Below are 16,973 nucleotides of genomic sequence, written 5' to 3'. Positions count from 1 at the left end.
GGAACAAGAAAACTGGTTTTCATTTCACTAGTTGGTAAATGAGGAGCTGTATTTGGAAACCGTCATCAGCTGGTGCCATTTCCTGGGCGTCCCAGTGAGGTCAGCCCTCCCGACAGCGGGAGTTCCAGGACGCACCCTCTGGCCAGCCCCTTCGTGGGGTTGTGGTTGGGCACTTTCACCAGAGATTCCCTGAGGCAGTGACAAGTTAAATAAGCAGATTGTTTACTCTATCAACATGCCAGCGTCTGACAAGCCTTCATCCTTTCCTTCCAATCAAGTTTTGATGAATATGGTACAGCCCAGACTTTGGATCTAGAGAGTTGTGTGACTCCAGATGGAGTCTACTTGCTGTGGTAGCCAGATTCCACGATGGCCCACAACGAGCTTTGATAGCTCTTGGGTTGCTCCCTCTCAGATGGTTCTACAGTTAAGCTGTGAGAGCTATAGCATGTAGAAGTTATGGTGTGTCACTTCCAAGATTAGGTTATAAAAGTCTGTGGCTTACATCTTGGGTGTGTTTTCTCTCTCCCTCTCCCCATGTGCTCTGGTGGGAGCCATGTCGTGAGTAGCCCTATGGTGAGGACCATATGGTGAGGAGCTGAATGAAGCCTGCCAGGAGACACAGGCGTGAATTAGGAAGTAGATCCTTCAAGCTTGTCAAGCGATCACAGGCCTGGCTGACAGCTTGACTGTGATAACCTTATGAGGGACCCTAAATCATAAGCATCCAACCAAGCCACTCCTAGATTCCTGATTCTCAGACACTGAGACAATAAATGACTGTTGATTTTAGCTGTTAAGTTTGGTGATATTTTGTTATGCTGCTGCTGCTGCTGCTACTAAGTCACTTCAGTCGTGTCCGACTCTGTGCAACCCCATAAACGGCAGCCTACCAGGCTCCGTCCCTGGGATTCTCCAGGCAAGAACACGAGTGGGTTGCTATTTCCTTCTCCAATGCATGAAAGTGAAAAGTGAAAGTGAAGCCGCTCAGTTGGGCCTGACCCTCAGCGACCCCATGGACTGCAGCCTTCCCTCTGTCCATAGGATTTTCCAGGCAAGAGTACTGGAGTCAGGTGCCATTGCCTTCTCTGTGTTATGCTGCTATAAATAACTAATACACTTCACAAAAACTCTCCTATACTTTCTACTATGAATAAATAATACACCTTGGATTGCCAGGAAATAGAATGCTGACATCTGATATGAGGCAGCACTAAATATTTCCCAAGATTTCTCCCCACCCCAAGATTCTACAATAGTTTGAAACTGAAGACTGACTATAATAACTGAATTTTCCTAAAATAATCTAGATTTTCTACTTTCAAACTGAACTGTATCTACAAGCAGATATGACAGAACCTGCCCATTAGATTCAGTTTACATCTTGTTTATGGATGTTAGGCGTTTGTTCTCAAGTATTATCATTTACTTTAATTTTTAGTCAGCTTTATTGTTTAACATGTGAAACTTTCTATAAATAAAAAGGCATGGTGCAGTTTATAGGCTATGTTTTTATTGTCATGAAGTATCATTTGAAACCATGACCGAATTAATTTTTTTTTGTATTCAGATATTATCTTGAGTTACACTGACCCCGTGGGTCAGCTGTACAAACTCATGCAGTCCAGGTAGTTTGTCAGCAGATCACTAACGTGCGTGATGATCTTGCATTGCTGTAAAGCTACTTCTCAGTCTCTTTCAAAAAGATTCACAAGTTTAGATGTGTGTCTCTGCCCTTGGGCTCTATTTTTACTGTGTCTTGTTTATATTCAACTTGGAAATTTGATTTTGAGAGACATCTGTGTTTAGAATTGACTGTGGGGCTTAAACACTAGAACAGAATTGCTCTTGTGATATAATAACACAGGCATTTGCCTCCCTAGGTCTTTTGTTGAGCTGTCACTTGCTGATGGTTATTTGGTGACATTGTTATTTTATTCTGCCTTGTGGAGAACCACTAAATTAGGGTAATGGATTATGCTGTCAATCAAGTTTGACAGACCCTCTATGAGAAATTGTAATGGAATGAAAGCAACATGGTCCAGTTGTCCTGTGATTAGCAGTGCACCTTAATAATTGAAGTAGCCCTTCAGTTACTGAATGCTGTAAAGTGCATTTCGGTATGGTGGATCTAGCTTCCCACTGCATGCTTCTATAAGATTATGTGTGGTACTCAAGGCAGTTTTAAACCTGTGACTCTTTCAAAACAAAGTTTAGACATGATGTTTAAAAGCATTTGATTATATGTACATATATATATATATAATATGTGTGTGTGTGTATGTATGTAAATGTCATTGGAGTGACATTTATGGCATAACAATGTATTGAGGAAAGACTTTTCCTCTGCTCTCTTAGGTTCAGTAACTGTGGTCTTGAGAATTAACCTAAGAAAAGAAAACAGAAAAAATACAGTTTTTTATTCATATTCATGTGCATAAGATTTCACAGAAGCAAAACTCAAAGAAGTGGTTAGAAATTTAGAATAACTTCTAAAAGTCAACAAACAAGAATATGGGAGTGAGCTGGACCATATGGCCAGCTTCTGCTTTGCCCACGCACACTGGACAAGCAAGTGACAGGCCGTCAAACCATCCACCTTCAGCCTGGGGCCACCTTCATTCTCTATCACCAATACCAGGCAGTGAAAGGGTGACTTTTCTTGTTCCTAGAATTCTAAAAGCTATTTTTGCCCACACAAATTTCTTTCTTTTTCTCTTTCTTTTCTTTTTTGGGTCATGCTGAGTGGCTTGAAGGATATCAGTTCCCCGACCAGGGATTGAACTCAGGTCACGGCAGTGGGAATCTGGAGTCCCAACCACTAGGCCACCAACACCCACCCCCCTGTCCCCCCCGCCCACACACAAATTTCTTGGTACTCTGTAAAACACTCTAGAATTCTTGATGCTTGGTACAGATTTTCTTGCCTTTAGAAAAAACATTTATGGGCCAATATTCTGTATAATGGTCATTGACTACTTTTGGCACACTTTTATGCCTCATCTTTCTTCCCCTCTGGCTTCTAATTTTTCTTTAGATTCTTTTTCATTTCACTGTACTCTTATCTGAAAATTTAGTTTGTATTAGGAAACCTGGGAAGTCTATATGCCAAGTTCATTAAATACCTACTAGGGTTTTAGAGGGGAGAAGGCAATGGCACCCCACTCCAGTACTCTTGCCTGGAAAATCCCATGGACGGAGGCGCCTGGAAGGCTGCAGTCCATGGGGTCGCTGAGGGTCGGATACGACTGAGAGACTTCACTTTCACTTTTCGCTTTCATGCACTGGAGAAAGAAATGGCAACCCACTCCAGTGTTCTTGCCTGGAGAATCCCAGGGACGGGGGAGCCTGATGGGCTGCTGTCTCTGGGGTCGCACAGAGTTGGACACGACTGAAGTGACTTAGCAGCAGCAGCAGCAGCAGCAGCAGCAGGGTTTTAGAGATGGAGTGATTTTTCAGGCTGGTTCACACTGAATTTTTTTTTTTTTTTTTTTTGCCATGCCTCATGGTATGGGATCTCAGTTCCCCTACCAGGGATTGACCTTGAGCCCCAGCAGTGAACCCAGGCCCCTCCCTCTTAGACCTCCCCCCTTTCCATCCCATCCATCTAAGTTAATCACAGAGCACTGAGTTGAGCTCCCTGTGCTATGCAGTGCTCCCTGTGCTATGCAGTAGGTTCTCACTAGCTGTTTATTTTACACAGGGTAGTGAAATATATTTATGTCAAACCTAATTTCCTAATTCATCCTACCCTCCCCTTCCCCACCCTGTGTCCACATGTCCATGTTCTAGATCTTCATTTCTATTCCTGCCCTGCAAATAGATTCATCTGAACCATTTTTCTAGATTCCATATATATGCATTAACATAGATATTTGTTTTTCTTTTTCTGTCTTCACTCTGTATGATTCTAGGTTCATCCAGATTGCTACAAATGATCCAATTTCACTTCTTTTTTTATGGCCAAGTAGAAGAGTTGACTCATTGGAAAAGACTCTGAGGCTAGGAGGGATTGGGGACAGGAGGAGAAGGGGACGACAGAGGATAAGATGGCTGGATGGCATTACTGACTCGATGGACGTGAGTCTGAGTGAACTCTGGGAGTTTGTGGTGGACAGGAAGGCTGGCGTGCTGCGAATCATGGGGTCGCAAAGAGTCGGACACGACTGAGCAACTGAACTGAACTGAACTGAGCTGAATAGTCCATTATATATATGTACCACAGCTTCTTTACCTATTCAAGTAGATGCTTCTTTAAGAAGAAAAATAAGATGAAATTTTGAAAGTAGTTGCCTTAGAAACTGCTGACTTGTTCTTGGGGTGGAGATGGCCATTACTGTGATTTTTGATTAGGTTTTTATGTTCCTAAATCTCTATCATCTCTTTTTAAGAATATAATCCCCCCCCCCCCCCTTATGCTAAGCTATGTAGAGAGAAAGGAACTTGGAAGGGTAAAGTGAGCCTTGTACCTGAGGCAGGGGGAAGTTAAAAGTTGCAAGAATTCTAGGTAATTGGTATGTTATAGGATGGCAGCTGGGAGATTGGGATGAGGGAAATTGACTGTTTCCTCTGCCCCTAGTTCTAAAATGCACTTAGGGAAAACTCTGTATAGATCCTTTCCTTACCATGCTCCTTTGTTTGTTTCTCTTGATAATTAGTCATATTTTTTGCATATCTTTGCATGCTGAGGACTTATTTAATACTGGAAACTTAAAAAAAAAAGAGTCTTGGGACTTCCCTGGTGGTCCAGTGGTTAAGACTCCATGGGGGGCAGGCGTTTCATTCCTGATGAGAGAACTAAGATCCTCCAAGGCCAAAAATAAAAGAGGCTCCACATGATGATGTCTTTCCATGGAGAAAGTTCAAAAATTTCCCTAAGAAAACAGAGTTGGAAGAAGGGGAAACATTTTAATACTATCAGCAACTGGGCTGTTTTGAGGTTAGATTGCAGTTATGCTAAGATTCAGTCTACTCCTTGTCCCTTGTACCTAGGGCTTGCCCTTCAGGATTTCAGTTAAGAGACTGGTAGGTCTGGGTCTCCTTAGCTCCAAGAACTATGGGAATTTTTGCCCTGCTTTTCAGTGGTTTTCAGAAATGCTCTTTAATCTTCCATTCGCACATCTTTGGAATTAGCTAAATGCCTTGATGGTGGAGACCAGGTCTCAGATCTTTTTCAGTCCTGAATGCCCACACAAAGCTCTATGAGTTTCTTTTGTCTTCCCAGAAGAGACCTGTCTGGACCAAGCTCAGATCCTCAGTCTCCAGCCCATGCCCAGAATTGGCAGATACCTCCTGGAAAAGTCAACTGCCAATTCTCAACAGCTTTACAGAAGGTTCTGTCTGTTAGTCTTTGGAATTTTAGTCCCTCTAGTACTATTTGCTTTTGTATCTCTCTGTTACCTTAGAAAATTTTAAAGGTTTAAAAAGTTTATCTGGGTTTTGTAGTTCTCAGTAGGAGCATTTTCCTGCCATGAATTCCATCATATCCAGATGCAGAAATATGCCTTTTATTTTTTGTGGTTTGATCTGATGTGAACTGAGAGAAATGAAGTAGCCTTCCACTACTGTTTCCATCTGTTTCTCTTTGTGCTTGCAATAGTTTCTGTTTTTATCAACATTGTTGCTACATTGTTTAGTACAGAGCTATTCATAGCTGTTACATTTTCATTTTGGTTTGTATGGTTTGACCCTGTGAAGTGCCCTTATTATTGCTTTTTGGCTTGATTTCTACCTTCTCTAATATTTTATTACACTAGCCGCTTTCTTTTTGTTTTGCTTTTTCTGGTATCTGTTGTTGTTGTTCATCTTTTTAGCTTTTCTGAATAATTTTGTTTTCAGTGTTACTCTGTATTATAGCCTAGAAATTGGGTTTGTGACCTAGATCTGTGAGTCAACCTGAAAATCAATCGTTTTCTTTTATAAGGTAAATTAAACCTACACATATTGGTATGATTAATTTTAGACCTACGATATGTGTAACATTTTAAAAGTCTCTTCTATGTAGCCTCTTTCTTTCTGATAGTGGCTACATAGTTGTATCTTTATTTAATACTTTTATTCTCTTTGTTCCTTTAGAATAATATGTAAAATTTTCCTAACATAAGCAGCAATAAAGTTGCTTATATTCTCTTCTTCCCCTTCATTCCTCCCTCTCCATCCCACAGTTCTGATAAATAATGTTATCTTTCTTGGTGTTGACTTTTGTACTGTCAAATATGTTTTACTTCTAAAACTTGAATTTTCAACTTTAAATATCTCTTGGTTTCTTGGTATTATAGATGAAGCAATCAATGAGTTTATTCTTTTTTCTGCTTTCCCTCTTTCCATAAAAAAAATTTGTTTTTAAGTTGTCAGGTCATATACCACATATATTCTATTCTGTCACTCTATTTTCCTCCTTCTAAAATTTTATATCTGTTGGTAGATATATTTACTGCCATTGAGAAGTCTTTTAACTGAGGCTTCCTCAGTCATCCCTTGGCTGATTACAGTTTTTCCTCTAGCAGTTTCCTTTGGAAGAACATACATGAACATTATTCCCTGAATTCTGGAATGTTCAAGGCAATTTGATAGTATTAACCATTGGAAGGAGTGTGACTTAAAGCTCTGTTTCTGGCAAGAGTATAAATTGGTACAACCACTGGGAAGCAGGTTTGCAACAACTTATCAAGTTAAACATTCACTACTCTATGACTCAGAAATTTCATGTCTACTCGGACAACTCATGCACAGGTTTTCAGAAGTCACATAGAGGACTGTTCATAACAAGATTCTTTATAACAGTAAAAATTGAATGACCACCAAAAAGCAAATGATAAGTAAATCAAGGTATATTTGTCAAATTTTATACATCAGTCAAAATGAATAATCTATAGTCACATTCAACAGTATAGACAAAATCTTAGCAATGTGCTATATTTTACTAATTCTCATCCTTGTCATTTTAATACTTGTAAAATTGTGATATATATTACAATTAATGGTATGCCATTGTTTAATTAAAAGATATTTTTTCTTATTATATAAAATAACACTGTATCTTACATTTCATGGGGACTTGTATTCAAGGACATATGGTAATAATATGTGACATATGGTAATAATATGTGACATAATGTAGTGTAGTCGCTCAGTGTCACATTCAATATGGTGGCCTTTGTGTAAGGTTGAAACCACTAAAACTGAGCAATTTTATTTATGAACATGTATATATAACAATACTATGTGTGTCCAAGGGGATAATAAAAAAGTCAGGATGGTGATTCCTTCTGGTGGGGGAAGTCAAATTGATGAGATACGAAAGAAAGGTTGATGAAATTTACTGTTTGAGTTCTCATGTTGGTTTCATGGATATTTAGATTATTATTTAACATTTCTTATTTTAATAATGATTAACATAAATTATCATAAATCAAATAAATATATGTATAATACATAAATGACATGTATGGACTAAGAATGAAAATATGCTTTGAGCCAAGAATTCTGACTAGTTTTATACACCCTGAGGTTGAAACTTTATATTAGAAGTAAAATTTGGCTGGTTCATGCTGACCTTGAGTTTAAGTGTTAAAACTACCTTCTGACATTGAAAGTTATTTTTGAGTAACCTGACATCTACCATCATCTACATTTTTTTTTCTTTTTCATAAATGATGTCATATTTTTGCTTGGATTTCCAAATGATTTTCTGACTGTTTAAAGACAGTGGATTTACTAAGATATGTCTGTTTTGTTGGAGGTGGATTAAATTTTCCTAATATACAGTGTGCTTTTTCAATAGGTAGGCTTAGATCATGTATTTCAGAAATACTTTCTAATAGTTATATTTTCAAATATGCATTCTATTCTACCATCTTGACTTTCTTCTTTTGGACTCTGTATGTCTAAGATACACTTTACTTGTCTTCTGAATCTATGATTTTATCTCTAATCCTGTTGATATTTTTCTCTATTTTGGCTTAATTTTGCTTGCTTTTCTCACTTCTTTCCTGCCTATCTCTTATTGTGCTTTCCATAATATCTATTTTATATATATATATATACATTTTGCTTCAACATACCTCTCTTTCCTTCCTCCTCCACTGCGTTATTATTAATCATGTATAATGGACTATTATAATGAAGTGTAGTGAAGTGAAGTGAATTGAAGTCGCTCAGTCGTGTCCGACTCTTTGCGACCCCATGGACTGTAACTTATCAGGCTCATCTGTCCATGGGATTTTCCAGGCAATAGTACTGGAGTGGATTGCCATTTCCTTCTCCAGCGGATCTTCTCTACCCGGGATCGAACCTAGGTCTCCTGCATTGTAGACAGACGCTTTACTGTCTGAACCACCAGGGAAGTCCAATGAAGTGTAAGTGAAGTGAAAGTCGCTCAGTCATGTCCAGCTTTTTGCGACCTGCTTAGACTATACAGTCCATGGAATTCTCCAGTCCAAAATACTGGCGTGGGTAACCTTTCCCTTCTTCAGGGGATCATTCCAACGCAGGGATCGAACCCAGGTCTCCGGCATTGTAGGCAGATTCTTTACTAGCTGAGCCACCAGGGAGGTCCATTATCATAGTGATTATATCTTTGTTAGTTAGAAGTTCATCAGTATAGCTATATCATTATTATTTTATACAGTTGTCTTTTAAATCAAGTAAGAGAAGAAATAAGTAAAAAATGCATGTATATTATGTTATACATTTACCTATGTGTGTAGACAGAATAATGACTCCTCAAAGATGTTCATGTCTTAATCCTCAAAACCTGTGATTATGTTAGGTTATATAACAAAGAAAAATTAAGGTTCTAGATAGAATTAAGACTGTTTAGCTGCTGACTTTAAGAGAGGGGAGACTATTCTGCATTAGCCCAGTGGATACAATATAATCCCAGTGTTTTTAAAAGTAGGAAAGGGAAGCAGAAGAGAAAATCAGAATGATATGAGAAGGACCCAGCCCACCATTTCTGTCTCTTAAGATGTAGGAAGAGAACCACAAGTCAAGGAATGCAGATAGCTTACAGAAGCTGAGTGAGAGAACTTAGTGGATTTTCCCCTAGAACTACCAGGAAAGCATGTAGACCAGCTGACACCTTGATTTTAGCCCAGTGAGATCTGTTTTGGACTTCTAAACTTATGAGATAGTATTTTTGCATCATTTTAGGCTGCTAAGTCTTTGGTAATCTGTTAACTAAAGCCATGCCTTCCCTGGTGGCTCAGACAGTAAGACGTCTGCCTACAATGTAGGAGACCTGGGTTCAATCCCTGGGTCGGGAAGATCTCCTGGAGTAGGAAATGGCAACCCACTCCAGTGTTCTTGCCTGGAAAATCCCTTGGACGGAGGAACCTGGTAGGCTACAGTCCATGGGGTTGCAAAGAGTCGGATACGACTGAGTGACTTCACTTTCCAACTAATGCCATAAAAAACTAACAAACTATGTAATTATCTTTACCATGTTCTTTGCTTTTTCATGTGAATTTAGTTATTTATTTATTTTTTCAGCCAGGGGGGTGTCTTTTAGAATTTATTGTAAAAGTAGATCTGCAAGCAACAGTTTCTCTGTCTTTAAAAAATCTGAAAAAAAAAAAAAAATCTGGGTATGTCTTTATTTCACCTTCATTTTTGGATAGTTTTACTAGATATGTACTTTTTAGTTGACTTTTTTTTTTTTATCTCAGCATTTTGAATATATCGTACCACTTTCTTCCGGCCTCCATTGTTGTGATGAAGCTGTTAATCTTACTGAGGGTCCTTTATGGTGAATCGCTTTTCTCTTGCTATGTGGAAAAACTTCTTTTTGTCCCTTGGCAGTTTGAATATGATGTATCTAGGTATAGATCTGTTTGAATTTATCCTACTTAAGGCTTGTTGAGCTTCTTGGCTGTGTGGATTAATGTTGTTCATCAAATGTGGGAAGTTTTCGGTCATTACTGTGTGTGTGTGCTAAGTTGCTTCAGTTGTGTCTGACTGTTTGTGACCCCATGAACTGTAGCCTGCCAGGCTCTTCTGTCCATGGGATTCTCCAGGCATGAATACTGAAGTGGGTCGCCATGCCCTCATTCAGGGGATCTTTCTGACCCAGGGACTGAATGCATGTCTCTTATATCTCCTGCATTGGCAGATGGGTTCTTTACCGCTAGGATCACTTGGGCAACCTCGTCATTACTATTTAAAATCTTTTTCTGTGCCCCGCTACACTGCCTTTTTCTCTTTAAAAATGGCACCTCTGTGTATGCCCCTCTGAACTTCACCTGTTTCAGGATGGTGTCTTCAGCCTTCTTTTGCACGCCCCTGGTTTCTTCATCCAATGCTGTACCTCCTTGGAAGGTGATCCCTTCATTTTGGCTGATGCTTTTGATATTTGCTACTCCAGATACCCACAGGCACCTTCCATCTTTTTCTCTCTCTCTTCCCTAGCACGTGTGTCTATTCAAAGTCAGTCCTGTCTACAGCAGGTCTTATTCAGGGTGAGGTCCTCACCTGCTGGGGGAGTATTTGCTGGTGATTTCTGAGGTCTTTCACTGCTACATCCCTCTGTGTACTCCTTTGCTCTCTCATTTCTACATTCTGCTCAGCTGTTTTTTTAAAAACACTTCTATTTCAGTTTAGACTTTGTGGGATTTTTGTTTTTCCCAGTTGCATGAAAACTGAGTTTGTGGCTTTAAAAACTCTGTTTTTTTTTCTCTTGTGTTTTTTCAAGAGAAGTCATGGGAATATTCATTAAATGAACACTATAGCTGTACCAAATAGCCCCCATATATGTTAAAACTTTTTCTAGTGTATTTTTAAAATCTATTTACAATTTCAGAAGAAAGACAAGACAAAAACAAAGTTGGCCCAGAGTTTTAGTTAGATGTTGTGTCTGTCATTTTGTTCACTTCAGTGTACAACATTCAAGGGGGTTGGACTGTGATGTTACAAGAGATTGGTCACATGTCTAAGGTGAATTTTGAGCAGGTTGAGGAAAACCCCTTAACAGGACCTACATCAAATATGAAACTGTTATCATTTCTTGGTGAATTCTTCAGTTAATCTTAGAGAAATAAGTCAAAGATGCAAAGAAAGAGAAAAGGCAATGGAATTCTGCAAACAGAATAGAAGATGCAAGTGGAGATGATGTTTTGGGCTAATGAGTAGGACAGAAAAAAAATGATCTTTCTCTGATTAGACAAGCAAGCTCACAGAAGTGAACAAATGGGTTTTTGATGTAAAACATAGTTTCAGGGACTTCCCTGTGGCTCAGTGGTGAAAAATCCATGGGCCAATTCAAGAGATACAGGTTCCGTCCCTGTTCCTGGAAGATCCTGCAGGCCATGGAGCAACTAAGCGTGTGCACCACAACTGCTGAGCCTGTGCTCTGGAGCTCATGTGCTGCAGCTGCTGAAGACCACATGCCCTAGATCCCATGCTCCACAAAAGAGGCCACCACAATGGGAAACCCCAGCACTGCATCTAGGGAGTAGCGCCCACTCGCTGCAACCAGGGAAAAGCCCACATGGCAGTGAAGGCCCAGCACAGCCAAAAATAAATAAGTAAATACAATGATTAAAAAATCAGTTTCAGAGCCTTGTGATATTTCCAGAAAACTTTCATTTTACATTTGTAAACCAAGAGCAAGTTGTTTCAATTGATATACTTCAGTTTAAGTGGTAGCATGTAATTTTTAAAAGTCTTGCTATGTATGTTATACTGTGTATTTAGCTACTACTCATTTTAACAGGAACTTCCCAGGTGCTGCTAGTGGTAAAGAACCTGCCTGCCAATGCAGAAGATATAAGAGACTCAGGTTCAATCCCTGGGTCTGTAAGATCCCATGGGGAAGGAAACAGCAACGCACTCCAGTATTCTTGCTTGGAGAATCCCATGGACAGAGAAGCCTGGTGGGCTACAGTCCATAGGATCACAAAGAGTCAGACATGACTGAAGTGACTAAGCACGCATGCACATTTTAACAGAAAAACCATCAATGACTGGATTATCAACCTCATCATATGTCTGTTATCTGTTCCAAACTCGTTGCATTTCTAGTGTTGTATGCATCACCATCCATCAGAAGACAAGGTCAGCTCTGCAAGTCTTGTGTTTTGAAGAAAGAACCAACCAGCCTCTTTAGCAACAAAAATGTCAGGAAGACTTAAAGAGCTTGATATCAGATATACTAATAGAAGCTAGAGGAGATCTGTTTGTGGAAAGGGATCTTCTCCATTATCTCCAAATCCCAGCATAGATGGGCATAGATAAGCATTAGATGCTTACTAATTTTTGACTGCTGAGTCTAGACGTAATAACTCCTGATGAACTCACCCAGGGAAGGCCTACCATGGAATGTTGGGATGGGATACAAGAGAGTGACAGCAAAGGCTGTTTCTGTAATGTGATCTTTCCAGATGGAGTGTTTCATCCTAGGTTAAAAGGTCAGTGCTATGATCTCATTCTTTTTTTGCAAACATTGTAATGATTGACTTTATTATAGGGATTAAGATCTATGATTAAAGTGATGTAATGTCAACAATCCTTTTTTAATCCCATATTGATTCAACAACTGCTTTGTATATGCTTTGGTTTAGTTAAATATGATGGAATAGTTTGTAGACCTCTGAATTCCAACAACAACAACGGACATATTTACAGTGCAGCTGTGGAACTGATAATCTTTCTTTATGACAGTGTTATAGAATGGAGTTATATTGTTACTCTGAATACAACAGGCATGTCTCTTCATCTGTCTACTATATTAAAATATATTTATATTTAAAAATCATGTATTTTTTGTTTTGAAAACACTCAAACTTTGAATCACAGACCAGATTGTTTCATAAATTTTTTTTAGGAAACTTTATATAATGAATAATACAACCCACTGATAATTTGTATCAGTATTAAAAAATGATTATTTGGGGGAATTTTATAATCCCTTATGATAACTGATGCCTGCACATGAATACTGCTCTTGAAATGGGTTCAGGTCATTTAAAAAATAATAGCATGGGTGTTTCTCTTCACTTACTGGCTAAATTCTGGATCAACACATTCTGAGTGGCAAAGCTGAGAGAATATACTGGAGAAATGGTGAGTGGGTGAGAAATAGGGGGAACTGAGATAGATACTCTGAAGTCCTGTGATACCTGAAAGGATTTTAGAACAAAAATGTAAAAGCACACGAGGTTGCTAAGTTTACATTGTGCCACACCCTCCTCCCATCCCCAACACAAAACACAAGCCTATATATTTATTACTTCAGGGAGCAGCACAATAGCAGGGCTACCTGTATCATCTGCCTTGAAGTCACAGTCTGTCTGCCTCATCCCCCTCCCACACCTACAGTCCCTTCTGATAAAAATGAGGGAGGCCAGATTCCTTTGTGGGGTTTTGGGCAAAAGCAATGTTCTATAGAGGAACTCCATAGGGAATGGTGACAAACTGATCAATTTGACCCTTTATAATACATATGGATTCCATGAGACATGCAGAAATGGAAATTGCATCCCAATGTTTGCTGAGACGTGGGCTGCTGCTCCATGGGACCTGCCCTCTACTCAAGTCTTTGGGATCAAGAGCGACTGAACAGTCAAGAGGAAGAGGATTACTTGTGAAAATTAACATGCTCCTGAATCTCTGTGAGAGACCCTTGTCGCTGAAGGTCACCAGACTTGTCTCTTGTAACCCTGAAAACCACTCTGTACACCAGCAACTAGGTATCTGCTTTAGGGTCTCTGTCTGTATTCCATGTTTCTTCCCAGACCAGAGAGAGCAAGAAGTTGCAGAAAGAAAAAAGAGGACACACTTTGGACTCCCTGGGTTCAGATTCTTGCCCTTGAGCTCCATATCAGCCACCGTCAGATCATTTAGTTCAGATAATTCAATTACAGTCTTTCCAGGTTACCCCACAGAGTTCTTACAAGGGTTCAATAAAACCAGAGCATATCAAACATTAATGTATCAAATGAAGATTTTTGAAAGTTATAAATGATTGTAAATTTCATTTCTTAGCTCACCAAATGTCTTCAATATTGTCTTTTATATATTTTGCATCCTCTGAGCTGCACAATAAGATGAGGGATCACCAGAAGGTGCTTAATAAATGCTTGTTCCATGTATGACCACACTAAAATCATGACCCTTGTAATTCGTTCAGGACTGGAGCCATGTTTAGAGAACAGAACAAAGAAAAATTCAAATCACTAACAAATCAAATGCAGAACTCTAAGGCAGCTCTTACCAAAATCGCTTTCGCCTCCTGTTCTCTCAGTTCAGTTCAGTCGCTCAGTCGTGTCCGACTCTTTGCGACCCCAAAAAACACAGCACGCCAGACCTCCCTGTCCATCACCAATTCCCGGAGTTCACTCAAACTCACGTCCATCGAGTCGGTGATGCCATCCAGCCATCTCATCCTTTGTTGTCCCTTTCTCCTCCTTTGTTGTCCCTTTCTCCTCCTGCCCCCAATCCCTCCCAGCATCAGAGTCTTTTCCAGTGAGTCAACTCTTCACATGAGGTGGCCAAAGTATTGGAGTCTCAGCTTCATCATCAGTCCTTCCAATGAACACCCAGGGCTGATCTCCTTTAGAATGAACTGGTTGGATCTCCTTGCAGTCCAACAGACTCTCAAGTCTTCTCCAACACCACAGTTCAAAAGCGTCAATTCTTTGGCGCTCAGCTTTCTTCACAGTCCAACTTTCACATCCATACATGACCAATGGAAAAACCATAGCCTTGACTAGATGGACCTTTTTTGGCAAAGTAATGTCTCTGCTTTTGAATATGCTATCTAGGTTGGTCATAACTTTCCTTCCAAGGAGTAAGCGTCTTTTAATTTCATGGCTGCAATCACCATCTGCAGTGATTTTGGAGCCCCCCAAAATAAAGTCTGACACTGTTTCCACTGTTTCCCCATCTATTTGTCATGAAGTGATGGGACTGGATGCCATGATCTTCATTTTCTGAGTGTTGAACTTTAAGCCAACTTTTTCACTCTCCTCTTTCACTTTCATCAAGAGGCTTTTCAGTTCCTCTTCACTTTCTGCCATAAGGGTGATGTCATCTGCATATCTGAGGTTACTGATATTTCTCCTGGCAATCTTGATTCCAGCTTGTGCTTCCTCCAGTCCAGCATTTCTCATCATGTAGTCTGCATATAAGTTAAATAAGCAGGGTGACAGTATACAGCCTTGACACACTCCTTTTCCTATTTGGAACCAGTCTGTTGTTCCATGTCCAGTTCTAACTGTTGCTTCCTGACCTGCATATAGGTTTCTCAAGAGGCAGGTCAGGTGGTCTGGTATTCCCATCTCTTTCAGAATTTTCCACAGTTTATTGTGATCCACACAGTCAAAGGCTTTGGCATAGTCAATAAAGCAGAAGTAGATGTTTTTCTCCAACTCTCTTGCTTTTTCCATGATCCAGCGGATGTTGGCAATTTGATCTCTGGTTCCTCTGCCTTTTCTAAAACCAGCTGGAACATCTGGAAGTTCACAGTTCACATATTGATGAACTTGGAGAATTTTGAGCATTACTTTACTAGCGTGTGAGATGAGTGCAATTGTGCGGTAGTTTGAGCATTCTTTGGCACTGCCTTTCTTTGGGATTGGAATGAAAACTGACTGCTTCCAGTCCTGGGGCCGCTGCTGAGTTTCCTATTCTCTAGCAGCCTGCAACTCTCAAGCCTGTCAATGTCACCCTTCTCCCACAGAAAACCCTCTTGCTCACCCTCCCTGGCCCATCCGTTACTCTTTCTGGTGGTGGTTTAGTTGGTAAGTCATGTCTGGCTCTGTGCAACCCCATCGACTGTAGCCCATCAGGCTCCTCTGTCCATGTGATTTCCCAGGCAAGAGTATAGCAGTGGCTTGCCACTCCCTTCTCCAGGGGATCTTCTTGAACCAGGGATTAAACCCACATCTCCTGCTTGGCGGGCAGATTCTTTATTTCCAACCCACCAAGAAAGCCTTGTATTCTCTCTAACCCACCACAAACCTATCTCTCCCAGCATTGCACTGGGCCCTCCACACCTGCACATGTGAGATTCCCTAGGGATAGAGGCTCCTTTTTACTCTCATTCTTGTTTTCACTAGACTAAGCCTTTTATCCTCAACTCTTTTTCCTAATTCTGCTTCCAAGAGACTGAATGTTCTTAATCCTGTTCAGAGGAAGAAGTGGGAAAGAACTAAGCTGTGGATGGAATCAGAACCCAATTTATTTGGCAGAAAGGAGTTGAAACATTCACCATTTTTATCTGACTTTGAAACAGAGCAGGACCCTATGGTCCTTCCCCACATGTCCTCTGTCTGCCTTTTGTCTGTGGAAACCTTTGGCCAAATAGTAAGTTTAATCAGAGATATGAGAAATGCTGAAACAAGAGAAAATAGAAAAAGGAGACCAAATAATAATGTAGTCATTAAGCATAGTGAACGACCATTAGTTTCTTCTCAAGGACTATAGATAATGTTCTGAGCCATATCCTGTGAACTGTCTTATAGATACAGAAACCCCAGGTGGAAAATTAATTACATGATCACTAGACTGTACCCAAGACATGACCTATCAATTCCGAGAACTGACCTCAAAGAAATAGGAACAAGTGGACCCTGGAACTGAAGATTGTTGTTGTTCAGTTGTGAAGTCATGTCTGACTCTTTGTAACCCCATGGACTACAGCACACCATGCTTCCCTGTCCTTCACTATCTCCCAGAGTTTGCACAAACTCATATCCACTGAGTGAATGATGCCATCCAATCATTTCATCCTCTGTGGCCCTCCTCTCCTCCAGCTCTCAGTCTTTCCCAGCATCACAGTCTTTTCCAGTGAGTCAGTTCTTCAGATGGTGGCCAAAGAATTGGAGCTTCAGCATCAGTCTTTCCAATGAATAGTCAGGGTTGATTTCCTTTAGGGTTGATTGATTTGATTTCCTTGCAACCATGGAACTCTCAACAGTCTTCTCTAGTACCACAATTCAAAGGCATCAGTTCTTCAGCGCTCAGCCTTTTTTATG

Source organism: Oryx dammah, unplaced genomic scaffold (assembly GCF_014754425.2).
Source record: "Oryx dammah isolate SB20612 unplaced genomic scaffold, SCBI_Odam_1.1 HiC_scaffold_11229, whole genome shotgun sequence".
Taxonomy (NCBI): Eukaryota; Metazoa; Chordata; class Mammalia; order Artiodactyla; family Bovidae; genus Oryx; species Oryx dammah.
This window is presented reverse-complemented; position numbering follows the sequence as displayed.